At 45.7% G+C, this 16,696-nt stretch overlaps 2 long non-coding RNA genes across 2 annotated transcripts; both read right to left on the bottom strand.

Annotated features, from left to right (window-relative positions):
- Positions 1-9,196: 9,196 nt before the first annotated feature.
- LOC130684413 (uncharacterized) lies at positions 9,197-11,818 on the bottom strand. Its single transcript, XR_008998678.1, has 3 exons — positions 11,688-11,818; positions 10,833-10,875; positions 9,197-10,414 (listed from the first exon to the last, which is right to left on the bottom strand). It is a non-coding gene; the product is annotated as an uncharacterized LOC130684413 (long non-coding RNA).
- A 1,428-nt stretch (positions 11,819-13,246) lies between these two features.
- Positions 13,247-16,317, bottom strand: LOC118916852 (uncharacterized). The gene is made up of 3 exons (XR_005026564.2): positions 15,784-16,317; positions 13,774-13,900; positions 13,247-13,307 (listed from the first exon to the last, which is right to left on the bottom strand). It is a non-coding gene; the product is annotated as an uncharacterized LOC118916852 (long non-coding RNA).
- Positions 16,318-16,696: the final 379 nt, after the last annotated feature.

Below are 16,696 nucleotides of genomic sequence, written 5' to 3'. Positions count from 1 at the left end.
CTGGTCTGCAGGCTCCAGCGCACCTCCCGGAGGCCACCCGGCTGGAAGGCTGCCCCGGGGTTGGGGGCGCCCTGAACACCCCCGTCCCTCATCCCTCCCTGGCTCCCGTTGCCGCCCGCCAGGCGGAGCGACCCCAGCCCCTCGCAGAGCCCAGGTTCTGCAAGCCCGGCGCCTTCCCACTGCCTGCGCCCGCTCTCCTCTGCGCCGACCCGCTTCCCTCCCTACCACCCTCTCCATCTGCCCTAGTTGTGGCGCCGGGCTTCCTCTAGTCCCGGGGCCCCTGGGCAGACTGCCTGCAGGGCTGAGCTGGAAACGGTCCGGAGGCCAGGAGGCTGTGCGATCCAGGCTCCAGGACGCGAGGGGCCCCTTCCCCGGTTAGCCTTTCTACTCGACTCTTCTTTTCAAAACTCTGTTCCAGTGGCTAAACTTACCCTGCCCTTTGACCCATAGAGCTTCACTCGAGCCTCTCTGCCCTTTCTCTGGGGCCTGTACATACACTGACTGTTGTATCTCCCCAGGAAACTGGTGGTTACTGAGTTACTTGTCTGCTCTGTTTTCTAGACTCAGGCCCTTGAAGGCAGAGCCCACATCTTACTTATTTTAAATTTAATAAGACATCTTAGTAATAGCTTACATATGTTTGTATTTGAGGGACCAGACACGGAACTTGACCTTGGGGTCCCTTTTTTTCTAATGAGTCTATAATTAATCACTAGCCCCTACCAGATTTCTTTACCTCCAGAATATGCCTTTCATTTCTTATATCTTATACCTCCCTTCCCTCACTCATCCTATTCCTAAATATCTGTTCAGGAGAAAGCCAAGTTTCTTAAGGATGCATATTGGAAGTGCTGGCCCCAAATTCTCCAGCTACCATGTCTGTTTGTTTCAGGGGCATGAACTTATAAAAGGACCTTGTCTAACTCTTGAACATGTCAAGAGGAAAAAATATAGGAAGAGTAGGTGGGCCTGAAGGCCAGAAGCCCATTCATTCCACGAATGGCCACCAGAAGAGGTGTAGTGTCTGTGATCAGCCCCCAAACGGCCCCTGGCCCTTGGAGGTGATGGTTCTTTGTCTTCAGACAGACAAGGAAAGAAGCAGGGAGTTTCTGTGACAAAAGGGAAGCACTGCACAGTATGAGGGTGGATGACATTGTGTCCTGAAGACTAATTTTTGTTTGCCTAAGGATAATACTGTAAATACACTAAGAATGGAATAATACATTTCAGAGCCAAATATAAACTAGGGCTTAGGTAGTTAAGAAGAATGGCCTGTATCACAGATATGATGAATGTGGAGAAAGAGGAGAGAGCAGACAGATCTGGAAGAAGGAAGCTAGGACACAGAAGGTGGAAACAGAAAACAGGAAGGAAATAGGAAGTGTCAGCTTCTTTAACTCGATGCCGTTTACCCAGGTCAAGTCTATGCTGTGCATCAGGTAATTCTGGGCACTAAAATGGACATAAGTATTTCTTTACAGACTGCCTGTCACGTGTCCTTCGAGACTTCACCCTTTCTTGGGTCTGTGATATGGCATCGTGGAAAACTCTCATTGAAGAAGTATATGCTGATGAATGGGTTAAAGAAGATGTGGTACATATACACAATGGAATATTATTCAGCCATAAGAAGAAAACAAATCCTACCATTTTTCACAACATGGATGGAGCTGGACGGTATTATGCCCAGTGAAATAAGCCAGGCGGAGAAAGACAAGTACCAAATGATTTCCCTCATTTGTGGAGTATAAGCACAAAGGAAAACTGAAGGAACAAAACAGCAGCACAATCACAGAACCCAAGAAGGGACTAGCAGTTACCAAAGGGAAAGCGACTGGGGAGGATGGGTGGGAAGGGAGGGAGAAGGGGGAAAAGGGGGCATTACAATTACCAAACATAATGGTCGGGGGAGCACAGGGAGGGCTGTACAACACAGAGAAGACAAGTAGTGATTCTACAGCATCTTACTATGCTGATGGACAGTGACTATAATGGGGTACGTGGTGGGGACTTGATGATGGGGGAGATCTAGTAACCATACTGTTGCTCATGTAATTATAGATTAATGATACCAAAAATAAAATAAACAACCAAATAAATAAATAAAGAAGTATATGCCCCATGCACCAGCCTGATTCATAAAATGCCAGGATATTATACAACTCTCTCTGTATGCTATCACAGTTTCTAATAATGGTTCTCATCTGGATAAAAATCTGCTTTGAGCTATTGGTACTGTTGACTTGAATACATCTGTATCTTCAAATTTAGTGCTTTATAAGGACCCTCCATTTGCTATGAAATGCCATTTAAAATAACTAAAAACAAGACAGAATAGAAATTGAATACTTACCTAACTGAAGAGTTTGCTCACTGGTAACCTAGAAAACATTTCCAGACTACAGATGTGTTTTGTTTGTTTGCTTTCATAATGTTTTGCTTTGATTTTTCTGTAGTTTTCACAATTTTTAAATTTGGAGATTTTTCACTTGTGTTGAATATCTGGAAGATCTTGGGTCACTGGACCCCTCATCCTGAATGGCAACAATTGGCAGTTGCTGCCTCCTTTACATAGGGCGGCTTATCCCCAGTTTACAGGCTCCACTGGTCCTACTGTCCAGTACAGTTTGTTCATTCATTTATGTAACTGGCATGTAGGTTATCGCAGGAAGGTTTTATTTAGCCAGTAGTTCTATAGCTATTTTTCCCTAGACAAAAATGTCTTTATGTAAATGCTTCGTTTACTATAAAAGAGAACCTGGGTTAAGAAAAAATAAAAATGAAACCAGGCTCTCCTACAATTAAAATCTTTAATAGGAAGTCCTTTTCAGAATTTTATATATTCATGCTCTCTACATGTTCTCTCTCCTATGCTTTATAACTGTGTTAACACACCTGAAAATGAATTATTACTGAATTATAATATACCTGCTTGCAAATCTGGAGGGGTGTTGGAGTTAGGAGAAGAAATTTCCAAATTGAAAAATAAAACTTGGGGTGAAGTCTGTGCTTTTGAAAAATCTGTATGTATGGCCAAGAGCTATGTTTTTAGTGTCACATGGAAATGTATCTTGGTTCAATGAACCAAGATAGCCCTAGAGTTATACCAGAGTCAAAATCCTCCATGTAGTATTTTCCCCTTCCTAAAGTGCTTTATACAGGAGTAGGCATAATAAAGACATTTCAAAAGTCTTAGTTATTCATGGCCTCGCTCCCAAGCCAAGGATCTCAGAGACCCTCAAATTTCACATCGGCCATTTGGAATATGAACCTTAAATCTCTCTCTTTCCTTGGGAACAATTTTGCTAGCTAGTGCCACTGCCAAGACACGACTGAGCTGTACTGAAATACTAGCTGGGGGTCGTGGCATTTACCAGGGGAGATGCGTGAAGAGGTCAAGGCAGAAAGACAAACACATGTGTGTCAGGGGTTGTTTTCCATAAGACAGTGGAAAGAACACCAACAAGAGCTCCATTTCTCATTCATTACTGAGGAGGCCTTTTGTCAAATCTTTTTCATGGCAAAATAGGGGTTTATTAGAACTCAGTGGCCCGTCAAGAATTACCTCATGAAAAGTCAGCAGCAAGGTAGGCAGTGCAATACATCTGGACATAAAAAAATATTAGACTCGATTTGTCAATGAGAATGTGGGAAAGTGTTCGCTGGTTCTGGGTGCTCCAGTAGGTGTGTGGAGCTGTCTCCCTGCAGGAGCCCTGTCTTTGGGGTGAGGGACATTACCCTAAAACCTGGATTCCAGGAGGTCCTGAACAGACTGCTCCTCCCGGCCTGTGGGGAGTGGCTTTTTCCTCCTGTCTCAGCACCACTTCTGGTCACTGGAGGCCTCCTCTGGATGGCCTCAGAAGGAGGTCCGCGGTAACTGCTATGTGCTGAAAGCTTTCCCTGCAGCAGGCACTGTTCCAGGCACTTCACAAGCGTTAGCATGGTGAGCCTCACTCTAATGCTGTGAGGTAGCTGCTACTGTGCTCTCTAGAGATGAGGGAAACTGAGGCACACAGCGGCTAATGACCTGCCCAAGGTCATCCTGAGTGGAGGAGCCAGAACCCCAAACCAGACACTGGCTCCAGAGCCCAGAGCCCTAAATGGGCGGCAGGAATGGCAAGGCCGGGCCGCAGGCCCACGGGCAGCCCAGCCAGCTGGGAAAGGTCTCCCTGCAGCTGTAGGAGCCAGGCTGGCCCCGGAGTGGGACTGGGTGGCTGCCACACGTCCTGCCTGCAGAACTTAGGACAGACTTGGGAGGGAACAACACAAACACAGCTGTGTTAGGTGTTCACTTTTTCTCTTATGTGAATTGTCTGCTTGTATCCTTTGTCCATTTTTCTGTGTGGGGTTTATTGCTTGTCTTAGTCTATCTAGTGTCCACTCCCTCTGCCACCAGGGCAGGCATTTTTGTCTGTAATGTCTAATTCTATAAGCCCAGCACACAGAAAGTACCTAGCACATCGTAAGTGCTCAATAAATATTTGCTGAGTGAATGAAGGATCATTAGCTCCTAGTCGGTCATTTCCTAGTTTGCTGTAGTGTGTCTCAAATTAATTTTTATGTGCCTAAGTTATATACTTTTCTGTAGTTAAATGAATTGATGACCAATGTGTTGCTCACTTTTTGATGGTTCTAAAGTTCAAGCCGTTAGAGGCCAAGGGTCATGCTCTTAATCACACAGAATAGCCCCCTGCCTTGTGTCTGGATCTAGAAGTGATTTGACTGCATGGTGCTGGGGAAGTCATTTCATATTTTGAAAATGAGAGTTTTCTTAGTTTCTCTGAAATGAATGATTGAAAAAAAAAAACAACTTGAATGCTTGGTGTGGCCCAAACTTATACTTGATTCTGGGATTACCCTGGAGAACTCAGCAACTTTTCAGAAGTGGTGCCCGTCAGTGCACCGTGGGATGAAGCAAAACCAAAAGGCATTGGCGACAGTACGATCAACACCCACGCATAAATACGACAGCCAGTCACCAGCTCCAGAGCTGCCGGAACCCTACCACGGGAGTAACTACAGTTCAAAGCCAGCTACCCAAATCCTGTATTCTCTGCTTCAAGCCCTGCAGTCCCAACAATACATGATCTCTCCTTGTCATGACATTTCTTAGAACCTTAGCTTTTGAAGTTTTATTTCACAGCTCTTGTAGCTATCTGGAGAATCAGCATGTTTTCCTACTCCCCACATCTTATTGGTTGTTTCCGAATGGAGGACACCGAGGCAGAGACCAGGTGTTCTGTGCCAGCCACAGAAGGCAGGCCTCCTGACTCGGAATCTACATAAAACTCCAGTGTGGACGTGTGCAAATATGGCCGTGCATATGTATCAATGCCTATGTTAAAGAGAAAAGGAGATTGAAACGTGCCGATCGTTCAGGATATCATCATTAGGAAAACTGAATCAATCAGGAAGGGAGAAAAGGCACTGCAATAGATAAAGGTCCTAAGGGATGCGGCTGATCCCATTCGGATAAAGCCGAATCCGCACCCCTCAGCGCTCTCCCAGATGACAGAAGCGAAATGCTTTTAACAATCACACTGATCACAGCCTAGCGCTTCAGCTGTTCTCAAACCATGGTAAGTACATATCAGTGGTTCTCTCTCACACGGGAAAGGTGTAAAGTATAACCCTGCGAAGACTTTCACTGTGCAGTTTATTTACTAATGAGAAGGAAGAAAACACTTGGGTGCCACTAAACTGGAAACGACAGAGAGAGGAAGGAAGGGAGGGAAGGGAGGAAGTAAAAGGAGGGGGAAACAAGGTGAAATAGTGGTCTGGTTTGGCAAGCTTCATGAGAAAGTGAGGTGAATGAGAAGAGATTTAACTGAGATAAAAGTGAGGCAAGACACCTGGGGAGAAAGAACAATCAGTAAATAGACAAAAGGGCTGCTCTTTAGAAACAGCACTGTAGGAAAAAACCAGGGAGGAATACTAATTTCTCACTCTAGATATGAGCCCATAATATCGCCCTGCAGAAAAAGGCTGATGCTGCCCGTGGACTAAGTGTCTAGAAGGATCCCTCAGAAAACAGAAGCGGTAATAAAGTTGCTTCGTGCGGCCTTGGTCTGGCAGTAATTTTGACTCTGAAACCCTACGGCAGGCTTGCCAAAAGGAATGCTATAAAAAGGATATAAAAATAGTGTTGGGTGTTGGAAGCAGAGTAGCTGGGATCCGGCGTGCACCCCGAGCTGGGAGTTCCACATGGCTCAGTCAGATCCCATTTTATTTAAAGACGTCATATCCGACTCGGCCCACATTTCTCTAGGTACGGATTTAAAGCGGGAGCCAGGGGTCGCACCGTTGGCTGCTTGGTTTGTCCCCCTCGGGGAAGAGGTAGGTAGGTCCTTCAAGTGCGTGTGGAGGAGTCTGCATTGGGTTTCTGGCACTATTTAGATCCCCAAGAACTGGGCAGGGCTGCAGGGGATGTCTGAACTCAGAAAGCTGGTGTTCTGTCAACAAAATGGAGGTTCTTAGCCAGAACAGAAAATAAACTCAGTGTTAAATGCGCAGGGGGTCTTCTTCAGGTTTGTTTTGGTCTATGGGACTTTTCACGTAGTCCAACACTGTTATAGAGAACAAAGCTGAAGCGGTGGGGACATGGGAGTCTGAGCAAATTAAGGCATCAACTTAGAGGCAGTGAGTCATTTCTGCTGCGAGTTTACCAGCCATTATGCCCCCGTTTCCCATCAGGTAAGGCAGCAGCTCTGTGTGGTACCCTAACTGAGGGATGACACGTCAAAACAACATGCAGATCAGTGTGAGGCTCTTTAGGTAAGGGAGTAAGGCCATACCTTGTACCAGGGGCGTCCGAGGGTGTGGCCTGATTTTCCTGCAGCGGCTGTAAAGGCTGGTGATTCTCCTGGGCTCCTCACCATCACCCGCAGGACCCAGCCTAGCGCGTCAGCTGTTCTCAAACTTCTCTGTTCATTAGAATCTTCTGAGAGCTTATTTTAAAATGCTGTTTGGAACCCAGCCCCAGTTTCTGAAGGGGTAGGTCTTGGGTGGGGGACCCAAGAACCCAGACTTTCAGCAAGCATCCCGGGAGATTCAGTTTGTGGTGGGCCACATCCCACACTCTGCAGAATTCTCCGCCCAGCCCCATGGCTCCACCGGCTGGGAACTACCTATATCCAGGGCCCGACTGACACCGTGTTCAAACTGAGGAAACCTGGCGGTGGTCGTGCAACCGTGTGACGAACCCGGCAGTGGATTTTTCTCCTTTTTCTGCCAACATCCCCTCACGCTGCACGTCCTCCTGTGGTACAGGGCTTTCTGGCTCAGTTCACGGTGCTGCAGGTGGGTTGCATCCTCCCGACCAACGTGCAGCCTGCGGCCCAGGCCTGGCCAATCAGATCCCTGGATACCCTTAGCCACAGTGATTAGTGTGCGGGTGAACACGTGACTCTCAGTCCAGGCAGCTTGTGTCCCCAGGTTTCTACAGATACACTCACGATTCAAAGGAGAGAAGTTTCTAGTTAATAACAGATCAAGAGCTGGAAGGAGAGAAACCAAGCCCTGGCAATATTGTTTGAGCTACAGATCAGGCCATAAAGCCACCCCTGCATTTCTCCGTTTAAACGGGTAAACAAATTCCACTATTCATCTGAAGCCAGTTTGAATGGGGTTTGCTGGCACAGGGAACCGTGAGCTCTAATGGATACTGTTAGGATAAAGCGTCTTACAGGAATTTTCCTGATGATCAGATCAAATACTCTACAATCATTGCTTTGGAAAAATATATGTCAAAAACACATATCTGGGAAGATCACTTTGTAATTAAGTTGAGGTTTAAGTAGGAAGATGCTGTTACCAGGTTTTCTTAGAAAAAGGTCAAATATGAATGATAACCTATTGTCTACTGACCACTTTTGAGGTTCTGGGCATTGAGTGTTCCATAATTATTCCTAATCTTCACAACCAACTAATATCTTTATTTAAAGATGAGGAAATGGAGGCTCAGAGAGGTTAAATAACTTGTTCAGGGTCACACAGTAGGAAATGGCAGAACTGGGAAGTGAAGGCCTCCTGCCAACATCACCAGCCACCCCGGGAGGCTCCAGGGGCACACAAGACTTCCCTGGTCTCTGTCTCTCTCCTGGCAGACCACAGCATGCCTACAACTCAACACTACTAGCTTTTCCTGCCTACACACTGACCTGAAAGTCCCTAATATGTTTTTCATGGACTTTTACCTGTTCTTTTTGAAACTGTGCCTTAATCATCCAAGAAACTGGTGAATGACGATATGGTTTACTCACCCTGGAGGTGCCCTCAGCCTTGCCCAGAGCCACCCGCCATTCTCCACGTCACGCTTTTCTGGTCCTAAAGAGCTTTGCTCCAAACAGATTGGAACTTTGACACCTTTCCCCCAACCCTGGCCTCATCCTGCAGATTCAGGCCAGCATGTCCACATTCTGCCTCGGTTGTATTCTTCTTTTCTCGGGTTCCCTGCCCTTGGTGGGCCACAGCTTGTTCCACTGTTTTCTGTGCTTTCAGGTTGCCCCTTGCTGCCCTCTTGGTGCAGGTCTGCGGGCAGCTTGCTAGGACTCAGGTAATCTCCAGTATGCTTGGAGTGTGGGTAGTGATGACAGTTGGACAACCCTTTTACTGCACATTGTTTCACTGTCCCTTTATATTTTTCTTTTTTTTAAATTGGTTATAGTTATAAAGAAAAATTATTCTGAAAGACAATTATGATATGGCTGTTGAGTTAAAAACAGGGACCAATAATATCCTAAACTTAGAATCATGCTTATCTTCCCCCCAAAAGGGTAATTTAACCACAATAATGAACGGCAAGGTGTCTCGCCTGAGGGTTTCAGCCCTGGGCAAGTTCACTCTGGATTCTGTGAGACCGAAAAATGACAATGGGAATGTCGGGAGGTAAAAGGGTTTATACCAGCTTTATTCCCGTGGTGGCAGGTCAAGCTGCTAGAATCCCATTTGCCTGCAATCCCGTCAATGCCTCCAGGCCTCTCTGCTACCCTCCAGCCCCGCAGCACTGAGTGGAGCTCTTTATACAGAGTCAATAATAGCCTGTTGTCAACACGTGTGTAAACATGTGCCTGTGAGCATTGCACGTGCACAGTAGGCCAGCAGACCAAAGTTCAGATCTAGATCTATCTGCTCTTCAGGACCAGAAGCGTGACATGGAGAGTGGCAGGTGGCTCTGGGCAAGGCCATGGAACTTCCATTTTCTCTGCACACTAGGACTTAATCTCAAATGCCCGAGGTTCTCAGGTTTGGAGAATTGGAGTTAACCTGACTACTGCCCTGTCTCTGTGCTACCCCTCCTCACCAGTTTCCCAAAGTACGTGGGAAGGAAATAAAGTGAGAAATCCTCAACCTTTTAAGTATTTTCACAGTTTTTACTCTGTCAGCTTTCAGCAGGGGTGCACTGGCATCGTAAGAAAGTTCTCGGTGGGGAAGCACTTCTAGCACCTTGGAGTCCCCATCCTGGGCCCCACACAGCAAATGCTCATTTGTAATAACCAAGAACCAATAAGAACTGCTCCCACACATTCTCAAACATCCCTGGGGGGACGTCTTACCCCTGGCTGGAAACCACTGACAGTTTCTAGTGCCAGGGTGACAACCGCGGCCCAGGGGCTCAAGGTCCAGAAGCAAATTCTCTACCTCCCCTGACTCCTCCAAGAGCCAGACTGAGGGCTTCGGGAGATAGTCTCTCTGCTGGGCAAGGGTCTTTCCTATGATTACTGAGTTGTGTATACACCTTCTAGCAAAATGCTGAGCCTAACTAGGCACTCCATAAGTAGTTGCTAATTAATTGCCTTGTCTTGCTTATTACTGGATGTTCATTGAGACCAGAACTTTCACATCCTCTATGCTGTGAAAAGCCCCAGGCAGACTTAATATACTGCCATGCTACTGATAAGCACTCAGGAAATATTAATTACCATTGATGGAAGTGGTGACCACTTTACTTTACATACAAATAACCGAAAAGGGCTAAATACCCCTGACTCCTTGACTGTGTTGCATTTGGAGAGACTGTTTCATACAATCTCACAATTAATTACTTGTCCTTCCATCTCAGGCTCCTAAAACTCTGGTGCATTCAGGTCACTGAGCAGTTGTGTGGGTGGATGAAAGGCTTTCTGGGACTTTAGCCAGAGAGCCAGGCTATTTGCAGCAGAACTAGACTTTTAAGACATGGAAAACTTGGTAAATATGCCAGAGTAGGAGACAGGAACCAGGTCAGGTCAAAACAATGAGGCGTCCAAAGAGATGAGAGGTCGCGAGGGGAGGTGTGTGCCACAGACACCAGAGGCTGGGAGCAACGTGGAGCTGGCAGTAGGCTTGGGTAGGCTTGGATCAGTGTGGTATGTCCTTCCCCAAGCCCCAACTCCTTGAAGCCCCAGGTCCACTTGAACATGTGACCACCACCTTGCTGAGGGCAGACAAGATAGAATCTGTGAAGGGCAGCCAGAAAATCCACATTTCTATCATTCATAGTAACTCAGACCCAGGGCTTCTCACTCCTTGCCCGTGGGTAAGTCATGATAGTTTCATTTCCGAGGATGATCACCCCAGTGTGTTGGGTATAATCCCATACTCAGTGACTTCTATACAGAAGCATGAAAAAAAAGTCCAAGGCAGGACTAAAACTTTATAGAGAATTAGGGCCACTGTGAGTTTCAAAACAAAAAATAACTGCTCATCACAAGCAGTCATGCATTTACCTAGGCAAAGCCGTGTTTCTGCTGAATATCTCGGTGCCTGGGTTTATTTGCAGATTTGCACAATATGCTCTCCTTTTGTTCAAATTTTATACGAGACAGTAACATTTGCAAATGGCTTAGATTTACCTGCTCTGATTCTCCTCAAATATCCGACAAGATTAAATCCAGTCTGTATGAAAGAAAAAATACAGGGAGTGGAAGGTTTGTGTTTTAAGTCCAAGGTTTACCTAAAACATAATCCCCTCCCCTTTGATTTATTTTCCCCCAAACCCAAATGGCAGCTCCTCTTCAATTAGCCAGGAGTGCTAAATAACAAAAGAAAGATGTATTTTCTTCTTCCTTCCCCGATCATCAGGGTTTGGGTCAGTAAATTTTGGCTGTTCTTTCCCGGAGCGGGAATGACAAGGACCCAAGGCAGGATATCTACATTGATTTAATGATTTTGCTAGAGGTCACTTTGGGGGGAAAATTTCAAAGCTAACGCACAGCTGTGAAAGATGACACGAATGCTCTCTGAGATGCCCTGGGCCCATTAACCTGCGAATATGTGTAATAACAGGAATTCTCAGGAAATGACGTATCAAGGCAAGTTTGTCACTACAGTGTGGAATGAGGATGCCTGCTGCCCTAGATGACTGACCCTCCTCTCTGACCTCTTAGGTCAGTGGCTCCTCTCGGTCTCCTCTTGAGAATGTCATCTTGATATATAAAATAATATATATGGTATCATAATATATATTTGGTCAAATATTTGTAGAAAGAGGAAAATGCATATTCTTTGAGTTCAATTTGTATTTCTACCTAGATCATAGGCCATTCTAGACTTAGATTTTTCTAATGATGTCCTTTGAATTAAATAGCCTTGGTTTTGAGTCTTCAAGGGCTTCCGCACCTCTGCAATCTATTCACTATGAGATCTTGGGAAAATCTTATAAACTCTCAGATTCTCAGTTTCCTCATTCATAAAATGTGAGTACAAACCTTATTGTGTTAGGTGAGTATCAAGGATGATGGGCACAAAACATCCATCCAAGGGTCTTGGCACATAGCAGACGCTCAATGTTGGCAGCGAAGTCCATCTGAGCAGCCCATAGCTGATTGCCGCAGCGTGGGTGGGGACACTACGGAGGGAATGGGTTTCTGTTGCCTCGCGGATTGCTGGGTCTGCCTAGGCCAAGGTAAGGGCCCAGAGCAGGCAGGCTGCATCCTGAGGGACGGCCCGGCAGGAACAGTGTCAAAGAGCAACGGAAGAGAGTGGGAAGAAAATGACCTCCAACAGCCATACAATACGGCAGTTCATGCAGTAGGGCAGTATTGTAACTTTTAATGTACCCCTTCACCTGTGTGCCTGGTCCCCTAGGCCAAATGCAGGGACTGTGTTTACTCACAGCTGAATTTTAAGGGCTGCTCCAGTCCCCACACTTAATTGTGCGTAATAATGATGCCTGCTTGACTGACACTCATAGCCTCCTGAGGACCAACTTTGCATTGTCCTAGCCTCTGAGGAAAAAGTGGGCATTTTGTTAGGGCACCAGGTTCCCAGGGACTATTTTTCTGAGGTACTGCCTGAAATCCTCCTAGAATGCACTCGGGAGCAGCAGAATCAGAGTGGAGAGGCCAGAGAGCAGGTTCGATGCAACAAAATGGCTTTTTGCGGGCCTCTGGTAGTGGGATTCTAGACTGATTCCCCTAAGGAATGGAATATGACCAGCAAACTCCCAGAATCTCAAAGGACATCAACAAAAGCCAACTTCTGTGCCGTCTTTGGCATTTGGCACCTGCCTTACTGGCTGATACCCTCTTTTGAGCCGTTCCTTGCGCCTTGTCTTTTAATTCTGTTGGGGGAAGTACTGGATTGCTTTGAACTATGGTTTTAAGACAACTTTTCAGTTGCTCCCTCTTTACAACAAAGAGCCTTGATTCTTTTTTTCTTAGACTCATCAAAACTATGGATGAAACCTTAGCATTATTTGCACACTCTGCTAGAATGCGGGACTATGGCAACCAGTTATCTTTTAAGTGATTGCCCAACAAAATCTCTAACAGTCTTTATGAGACAGTATATATATATATTTTTTTATAGTTTTTTTTTTGAGAGGGCATCTCTCATATTTATTGATCAAATGGTTGTTAACAACAATAAAATTCTGTATAGGGGACTCAATGCACAATCTTTAATCAACCCCAAGCCTAATTCTATGAGACAGTATATTTATACCTTAAGGAAGAATCAGACAGGCTGTCAAGCTTTGAAAAATAGAAGCTTATAAAGAAGTTTGCAAAAAATAGCTTATTTGTCAGGCCATGTGGTGGAGGTCTCACAGGGACAATAGCCTCTGCAGTCCACGGTGGACTGGCAGAAGGGGCCCAGCAGAGGTGTCTTTCTGGGAGCTGGGGAGCTTCCCAGAAGGAACTCTGTCTGGGTTACTGCTGGAAACCCGGTGTGGTGATCCCACAGAATCCTTCTCGAAAGCTGCGGAGCTTCCTGGAAAGAGGCTCACGCAAGCAGACATAGTTGAGCACACGGAGCTTCTGAATACCTTGGGGGTGGGGGTGTCCCTCTGTCCTGTTCCTGGCCCAGGCTACTTCACACACACGTGTCTAGAGAGAGAGAGAAGACGATGAGTTGACAGTGGAAGGATCTGTTTCCATACAATCTATGAAATACCAAGGCGGAAGCAATAGTGCTCTGAGACTCCCTGCCGTTGACAGTTGGCTATTCCACAGGTTGGGAGTCACGAGAACTCAGGACATCAGTGACATCACCAGTGGGGAGTAGTCATTCCCTGGGACCAGCAAGACGAGGCATGGTGCCTGGATCTCCCGAAGCCAAGGCATAGGGCCCAAAGCAGGCAGACAGTACCCTGAGTGACAGCCCACCAGGAGCTGTGTCAAAGAGCGACTGAAGGGAGTGGCAGGAAAATGACCTCCAACAGCCCCTACAATACAGCACGAGGTGCTGGAGCTGGGGGGGTGCGGGGGGCACTGGCAGCGTGGAGCAGTACAGAGGGGACACTCCCTGAGTGTGGGGGAATTTCTTGGGTGGAACTGCAGAGAGGTGACATACCTGTGCTAGCAGGTAGAAGCAAGAGCCTTTGAAAATCAAGCGATTCCCCTTCAGAGTACCTCTTCCAAACACTGGTGAGACTTAGGAAAACCTGGGTTCCAGCATGTATTTAATATCATCTTACACCCTAAAATAATGTAAATAGTGGGTTGGTTTTGAAATAAGGAAGGATGGCCAACTTCTCCCATTATAATTTATATACTGGCTAAACACTATACATTTATTACCGGAAAAAGAGTACTGTTTTTTTTTTTAAACCCATCAAGTATATTTAAACATACCAAAGTACTTTGCAAACAGACAAATGGCCTGTGGTACCTCCCACAATCAGTCAAGCTGTGTTCACCCTGATCCATGTGCCTACTTGGGGCTCAGAGCGCAGAACTTCCTTGGGACAATCCCCATTACTTCATCCCTGAAATACACCTTTAAAGCCCTGGGTGGGGTGAGCACAATGGGAATGCAGAGCTCAGTCCCAAACGAGAAGGGCATAATGGGTAAGCAGGCAGACTAGAAAGACTGGCATCTGTTGGGCATCTTTTTTTATTTTCTAAAAATGTTTGCAGGAGCTTAATTATCATTATCTTTTTTTAGAAGAAAGCATCAATTTATTTATTTTTTAGCCACTGTATTGTAGTATGATTGACACACAAAAAGCTGTACATATTTAAGGTATGCAAGTTGATGAGTGAAGCCATCGCTCCAACCTATGCCATAAACATATCCATCACTTCTAAAAGTTTCCTCCTGTTCTCTTTATTTATTATCTACTGGGTATCTTTTATGTGCCAGGACTTTTAAAGGTCATTTTCATTTATGAAGTGCAGACTGGATGCCTTTCATATACTAGACGCTTTCAGGAGACATCTTCTTGTATCCTCCAAACATTCCCATCTAGAAAAAAGAAAACCGTGGCTCAGAGAAGTGAAGCAAATTGCAAAGTTCACACAGGTGGTAGCAGGGCTGAGGCTGCTCAGCTCTGAAGCCCATACAACTGGGCGCAGAAGCCCCCTGGGGTCACCAGCCTGGAAAGCAAGGTGCAGTCAGGAGGAAGGAGTGAGTGGGGGCAGCTGACAACGAGTGGGTGGAAGAGAGGTGGGCCTCCCTGGGGAGAAATCACAGGTGGACATGGGAAAAGGTGGTGGCTTTCCAAAGGCGGCGGCTCTGTTAGTGATGAGGGAGAGAGGTGGGAAGAGGGCTCTCAGAGAGCCAAGGCGGTGTAAAGAAGACTCCGGGAGCACCGAGAAAGCCTTCACTGGGCAGATATGGAAATCTGGCGCCAGGAGGCAGTGTTGGAGAAAAGGGGTGAGGCCAGGAAGGCCAGAGGTGAGGAGCACTGGAGCTCCTGCCGTGCCTTGTTCAGAGAGACCGGAGGAGAAGAACGTCAGGCTGGGTCCACACTCACACCAGGGGGTCATGGGTGAGCCCCGTGCCTCCAGACAAGCCTTGCCTCTGCTAATAATCTTGGCCAAAGGTTCCACTTTGATGCCTTAAAAACAAATCACCTACTGAATGTTTCAAAGACTGGAGTCTCCAGGCCAATAGCAATTACTGTAATTGTTCTTAAAAGATTAATTACAAGAGCGTTTTAGTTCTTATTTTATATGGAGAAGATTCCCTTTCTTTTTTCCTTTACAAGCTATTCAGCCCTGGAAGCCAGCATCTTAAGGACTACACATTCGAGGAATTCCCTGCAGGGTCCTAAGTACCTGGAGCTGGTGTTAAAAAGATCATTAAGAGCAGAGCATCTCTGCGTTCCCTGGAGCTCCTGTTAATTTGTGTTTAAAGACCTAGACTCTAGCAGAATTAATATTTACAGTGAGGTGATATATTATTTACATGGACCCCAGACACCAAAACATCTATAAATTCACACATAGTTAACCTCTTTCTGTTCCTTCCTTTACTTATTAAGTCAACTCAAGACCTAGTCTATTATCAGATATAAAGTTCTTTCAATAATTTCACCCACAAGCCCTTTAAAAGGAAAATAAAAAATGAAGGTCTTACCAAATTCTCCTTTAACACGAGGAACTGTTCACATTTCAGAAGAAGTGGTTCTGGGTAAGGTCAATGATAAAAATGTGAAAGAACAATAAATTTTTGCCACTTTCTCCTTCAGAGTTATATACAAAGTGCAGAGGAGGAAATGGATTCCAAGGAGGGAAATCTTCCTGCAGAGCCTACCAAGTTTTTCCTAAGGATTCCCAGGGATAAAGGGGTACATATGGACAAAGCTAATAGGCAAAATATACTGCTTAACAATATATGCATCCATTAACATGAATTGACAAATTACATACTGCCCCAGAATTCTTAGCAAGGGTTCTCAACCAAGTCATAAAATTCTGTACCTGCTGGGTTGTTTTCTGTGTGTCCCGTAGGAGCTCAGTTTCTCCAAGTGTGACCTCTGAGGGTCCAGGTGTCTGGCACACCTCAAGATTTCACCTCAGGCTTGATCCAGCTCAGTCTACACGATCCACTTACCTTTCAGGGACAGGAACCAAGAGAATCATCCCACTTACACAGCAATGAGGGACAGAAAGTGGGTGGTATTGGGAAGTCCTGTTGGGATCAGAGTAGCACACCAATTTACAAGCTAGAGGCATCCACATGAGAATGTACACATGAAAATTTCTGGCATCATTATTCATAAGAGCCAAAAAATGTGAACTCAGATGTCTACCAACTGATGAATGGATAAATAAAAGTGTGGTATATCCATACAATGAAATACTATTCAGCAATATAAATAAATGAAGTACTGATACATGCTACAACATGGCTGAATACATATCACCAATGTCAGGAATGAAAGGGGTTATCACTACAGAGCCTATAAATATGAAAAGAATAATAGAGAATATTATGAATAACTTTATGCCAATGAATTAAGCAATGTAGAGGAACTTAGACAAACTGA

The sequence above is a fragment of the Manis pentadactyla genome, chromosome 7, assembly GCF_030020395.1.
Source record: "Manis pentadactyla isolate mManPen7 chromosome 7, mManPen7.hap1, whole genome shotgun sequence".
NCBI classification, from domain to species: Eukaryota; Metazoa; Chordata; class Mammalia; order Pholidota; family Manidae; genus Manis; species Manis pentadactyla.
Note: the sequence above shows the minus strand (reverse complement) of the source record. Positions and strands in the feature narration are given on the sequence as shown.